At 42.8% G+C, this 5,957-nt stretch overlaps 1 long non-coding RNA gene across 1 annotated transcript; it reads left to right on the top strand.

The window, feature by feature from the left end:
- The first annotated feature begins 855 nt into the window (after window positions 1–855).
- On the top strand, window positions 856–1,464 carry LOC120457495. Its single transcript, XR_005616979.1, has 4 exons — window positions 856–958; window positions 1,042–1,227; window positions 1,286–1,353; window positions 1,408–1,464. It is a non-coding gene; the product is annotated as an uncharacterized LOC120457495 (long non-coding RNA).
- The last annotated feature ends 4,493 nt before the right edge of the window (window positions 1,465–5,957 follow it).

Below are 5,957 nucleotides of genomic sequence, written 5' to 3'. Positions count from 1 at the left end.
AAGTTCCACCACAAATTTTAGCAGTAGACCCTGGCCGTTTTTATTGCTTTTGTTGTAGGCTCCTGCCTCACGGTCGCCATGTATTAATAAGGTCACTGTTTGGTTATTCGGGTGATTATTTTATTTAGTGGAGCAGGGAAGGTCCCGCTCCATTCGAAGTTTTTATGATCTTCATACAAAGGTTTCTTAGTCTAATTTGAGGAGCAGACGCTTATATGCATATCTTATATATATATATATGAACTGTCGGCGAGCCACGGTGCTGGAGGAGGAGGAGTGCTATAGGCACACATATTAAGCGATCAGCGTTTGGCCAACGTGAGAATGCTGACTATGCATTTAGGTATGTTAGCCTTCAAGTGGATGCTCGTATTACGCGTACTTGGGCTGCACTGTTTATGCACACTTTGCAACAGAGTGCTACAATGTGCTTGTATGTTATGATTACAGTGGTAAACTGGATAAATTTTGGTTGCTGCCAAAGGATGGCTAAATCTGGATCCAGCAGCAAATTTTCAGCTTTTATTGCTGCAAAGCCGCCTGTCCTGCCTGTCACCCCATTCCGCAATTGCAATCAAGCCTGGAAGCCAGACGCCGTCGTCTCGACAATTTCTTTTGTTTTATATTGGGTGTCATTATGTTACGAACTGCTTGAATCTCTTATTTGGGGCAATTCCTCTTACCACACAGCTCGCAACATCCATATCGATAACTATCGACGTCTCACAACTCTACACATCTACGATCCCTAATACGTAAACAAACAGAAAAAGGTAAACAAATGCATTGAATTCGAAAAAATGACGAAACCTTTAAGTTTTGCTGTCGTGCGCACCCACCCAACCTAGGATGCCCGGAGGATTTACCGGACATCACCCATTATCGATACGTCAGCGTCGCTCCAGACGACTACGACGGCTCCATCTCCCTTACAGTGAACACTCACTCAAACATTCTGGTAAGCTCTCATTTTATAATAAACATAAACATAATTATACTAATGCTCATAGCATACAAATTTCCTTATCAAAACCTCATTAGGCTGTAATCAACCTTTTTCGTCAACTGCTTATGAAACGGTAAAAGCGACAAGTCTAGAAAGCCTTTAAGACAGCGCCTAAAATTGCCCTCAATTGGCGGTGCTTTTAAAGACGGTTTCTAAAACGGACGTTTACATACCTAATCCTGAGGAGCTCCAAGGGACAAGAAGGGATGTGCGAATCAAACGTGAGTATGTGTTATATTTCCCTGACGGACTAACTAAATTCTCGCCACCCAAATTTAGCGGCAATGTTCCACGACGACGACAATTCGGGCTCGCGTTTGACTCCGGATTGATTAACCAAGATCGAGGTAAGTTGAACAAAGAATTAATATAAATAAACCTAATTTAGTTTTAAATGTTAGCCCCAGGACTAGCAATCGACGACTGTCGAAGGAAATTGCGGCTCCAATGAACATGGCCCTCCCGCGCTCAGTAAATAGTAGGCTTGGAACGGACACACCGGCGATATCGGGATCGTTCCCGGAGGATTGTGGATTTGGATCTTACTCCGTAATGCCTGGCGGGCGGGTAAGTTCTCCCAATATGAATGAATTCCAAAGCGGCGAGGCTGGCGGTTGCTCCAAGTAAGATGTTTTTTGCCGACTTCCAATAAAAAGTTTGCCGGAGAACCTTTATGTTGGGACCCCGGTTATTATACACGTTACTCGTAGAGTAAAAGGGTATACTAGATTCGTTGAAAAGTATGTAACAGGCAGAAGGAAGCGTTTCCGACCATATAAGGTATATATATTCTTGATCAGGATCAAAAGCCGAGTCGATCTGGCCATGTCCGTCTGTCCGTCTGTCCGTCTGTCTGTCCGTCCGTCTGTCCGTCCATCACTCTACGAGTAACGGATATAATAATGGAATGCCATGAGAGAGAACCAATGATAGAAGCGGACGTGATTGCAACAAGCGGCAAAAACGTTAACATCAATGAAAACTTATTCTTACCTTACTCCGTGTATTATCCCTTATTTGATTAATTAATTAAAGTATACCTAATACCATAGCGTTTCGATTCTTCCATTCCTGGCCAAACTGAAAGCTTACACACTTATGCATCGCAAACCAAATTTCTTGGTGTGTATGTGACATTCTCAGAAGTGGGATAAGATAGTGCGCAATAAGTGAAATCGTGCGAAAAATTACCGTATAAAAAAAGCAAAGAAACGAAGCAACGAACATTCCTCCAAAGAAGGATTACGTCAGCAAGAAAGACCTGCAACATAAATGCAGAGATGCAGGACTCTCAACGTCGGGAAATCGTGAAGACATATTGAAGAGACTAAATGCCCATAACAGTGACGACGAGTACGCGCGTTACTCGTAGAGTAAGAGGGTATACTAGATTCGTTGAAAAGTATGTAACAGGCCGACCATATCTGGCCATGTCCGTCTGTCCGTCCGTATGAACGTCGAGATCTCAGGAACTACAAAAGCTAGAAAATTGAGATTAGGCATACAGACTCCAGAGACATATAAGCAGCGCAGGTTTGTCGATTCATGTTGCCACGCCCACTCTAACGCCCACAAACCGCCCAAAGCTGCCACGCCCACACTTTTGAAAAATGTTTTGATATTTTTTCATTTTTGTATTGGTCTTGTAAATTTCTATCGATTTGCAAAAAAACTTTTTGCCACGCCCAATCTAACGCCCACAAACCGCCAAAAACTGTCAGTGCTGAAGATTCTCCTTTGCACTTCCAATAGCTGAGTAACGGGTATCAGATAGTCGGGGAACTCGACTATAGCGTTCTCTCTTGTTTTGTACTTCAGTCCTGTTCAAGATACGAAAGCTTACGTTCGACAATAAAACATTGCTAATAATTGTGTCTATCATTGGTATAATTACTGAGCCACAAGGCCAGTGATTAGGGAGGAAAGTAACTCCCAAACGTAATCATCCTAAGAAGACTTTACTACAACCAAGTTGCAGTTGCACTGCAAGGAATCACGGACAGCCGCTAACGCCGCTGCACCTCACCGCAATCGGATGATAAGAAAGAAGTAATTCATCGCGGGAAAAGCGCAGTGAGGTGACAACGGCATAACCTGGAGAGTTATTTTGCAAGAAAATCTAACTCAAGTAAATTCACCTTGGAGTAATATAATAAATAAACAGTGAAAAAAAAAATAGTGCATTCCTTTTATAATTTATTCTTCTTTGCATGTTTTGAAAAAACAAATTTTCTACGGCTCAAAAATTTCTTAAAAATCAACCAGATTTATTTTTTATTTGTGTGAAACCTTGTCAACTTTCATTCTATTTCTCGCGCAACGTAATTTCGTTGTCTCGATCAATGTGCTCGTCAAAAATAAGTTTATGTAGTGCCAATCAATGGTCAATGAGTTGGGAAAGTGAATATAGAAATGTCAAAGTCGAATACGATAGTGACAACGGATGGGATTTAGAAACACAAGGCTTTCGTCCTACAACGACAGATAACACTACAGACATATACGCTGCCCAGTTACAAGCAATTATATCTGAACCGTTAGCCAGGCCTTAGCCCAGCAAGAAGCTAGACTAGCACTGGCATTCCAATCACAGTTAAATGAGATGAAGCAGCAGATGCAAAGCTTGTGCGTGGAAGCACCACAAGTGGAAACTTACAAAATAGCCGTAGTCCAAAATATTCGATGTGAAGTCAAGCTGGACATTGTAAAATCCATTGCAGATTTTACAGGAGATCATCTTCTATGTGTCGTGGCGACAGTCAGCCGTAGACGCATATGAAATTTTCAAACCATATTATCAGAAACAAAATCAGGGGATCGGCAAGAGGGCTATTAGTTGCCCATAACACAATCTTGAATTTCGATGCCATTATTGCTAGATTAGACTGCACTTACGCGGATAAAACGTCGCTGTGCGACCTTCGGCACGGACTTGTAACAGTTAGGCACGGAGAATTTAGCCTAATGCAGTACTACGACGACGTAGAAAAACGATTAACGTTACAAACGAATAAGATCGTTATGACAAACGAACTGGACAGTGCTATTCTATTTAATAATGAGGTTAGAGAATATGCCCTATATGCGTTTATTGCTGGTCTTAGGAAGCCCTTGAGGGCCATAGTCTTGCCTGCGCAGCCAAAGGAATCGCCCTCGGCTTTTGCTTTAGCTAGGGATTCCGAAGCTATCATAGAACGCACTACTTTTGCTGCCACATATGCAAAGGCTTTGGAGTATATGGCACTCACCCAGGAGCCGCAAAGAAATCAAAACCGCTCACAGGAGCCACAGGGGCTCATTTCTATAAAAAACAAAATAGGCCCCAACAGAATAATCCTGCCCATAACAATAACAACTACCGTAGTCAGTGACCTGAGCCTATTGAGTTTGGCTCCACTATGACAGAACATAGGCAACCGTCATCCTTCGGAATCAGTCAACCTACAAATGCCAAGGTCGGGGCCATAAAAGAAAGTTACAATAAATTATTTAACTGTTTCTGAAAAGCTGCAGCATCACAATTGCAATAATGTAAATTTTACTAACGTAAATGACATCGCCGTACCGAAATCTGTAAAAGTTTAATTTCAAAACATGATCACAAACAGAACCAAGGCATTTTCAGCCTCAAACGAGGCACTGCCATTAAACACTTCTGTTTTTGCCACAATTCGCACAAGCGATGATAAGCCGGTATACCCTAAATTATACCCGCATCCCATGGGTGTGTCTGAGTTTGTTAAGCAAAAAATCGCAGATTTATTGTAGAAAGGCATTATTAGAACTTCAAGGTCGCCGTACAACAACCCAATATGGGTTTTTTTTTTTTTTTTTTAAATGCTTTGCTTTTATTTTGAATCTTCTCATTTACGAGACTAACAATAAGTGTATCAAATCTTATACTATAACCTAACTAGGAGTCATGTAGACTGAGACAGTGGCCCTGACAAGTTATGGCTGGGTTGGAAGGTCTGATCGTTGTAGGCGGGTTCGGCTGGAGACCCGAGTCAAGACCCTTGCTAGAGGATTTGGGTGGACAGAGAGTTTTTCATTGTAGGACGCTTTTTGCTTGTCTATTTCATCTTTTACTGCGAGAATGCCGAGGTCCCTGTGGATGTTTTGGTTACGAATATACCATGGTGCCCCAGTGATAGTTCGCAGGATCTTTGATTGGGCTCGCTGTATGATGTCTATGTTGGTTCTGCTCGCGTTCCCCCAGCTGGGAGCCATACGTCCAGATTGGCTTAAGAGTGGAGTTGTAGAGCAGGACCTTGTAGTCCAGACACAAGGGCGATCGTGAGTTTATAATCCAGTGGAGGCTGCTGGCTTTCAGTTTTAGGTGCAGATTCTTGGATTTGATATGTCTGCGCCATGTTAGACGTCTATCGAGGTGGATGCCCAGATACGTTACTTCATTAGCTTGGGGGATCTGCGTGCTATTCATACAGAGCGGAGGGCAAGTTTGTCTGTTGAGGGTAAACGTTATGTGTTTACACTTTTGTTCGTTTATTTTAATACGCCAGTCAGATAGCCACTTCTCGACTACCACGAGGTGGTTGGCGAGTTGGGTTGTTGCACGGACTGGGCATCTGGAGCGGCTAAGGATCGCAGTGTCGTCGGCGAAGGTGGATGTTGTTAGTCGGTCGCTCGTGGGAATATCTGCTGTGTAAAGGACGAATAAAGTTGGCCCAAGTGCGCTACCTTGTGGGACCCCAGCTTCGATAGTGTAGCTGTCGGAAATTGTTGTGTTACATCTTACTGCGAAGGCTCTATTGTAGAGGTAGGATTCAAGAAGTTTATGAGTGTACCCGGGCAAGTGTGTTTTAATTTTATGCATGAGACCTTTGAGCCAGACGCGGTCGAATGCTTGAGATACGTCGAGAAATATCGCGCTGCAATATTCCCTATGTTCGAAGGCTGTGCGAATTTCTGATGTTATTCTGTTTACTTG

Source organism: Drosophila santomea, unplaced genomic scaffold (assembly GCF_016746245.2).
Source record: "Drosophila santomea strain STO CAGO 1482 unplaced genomic scaffold, Prin_Dsan_1.1 Segkk101_quiver_pilon_scaf, whole genome shotgun sequence".
NCBI classification, from domain to species: Eukaryota; Metazoa; Arthropoda; class Insecta; order Diptera; family Drosophilidae; genus Drosophila; species Drosophila santomea.
Note: the sequence above shows the minus strand (reverse complement) of the source record. Positions and strands in the feature narration are given on the sequence as shown.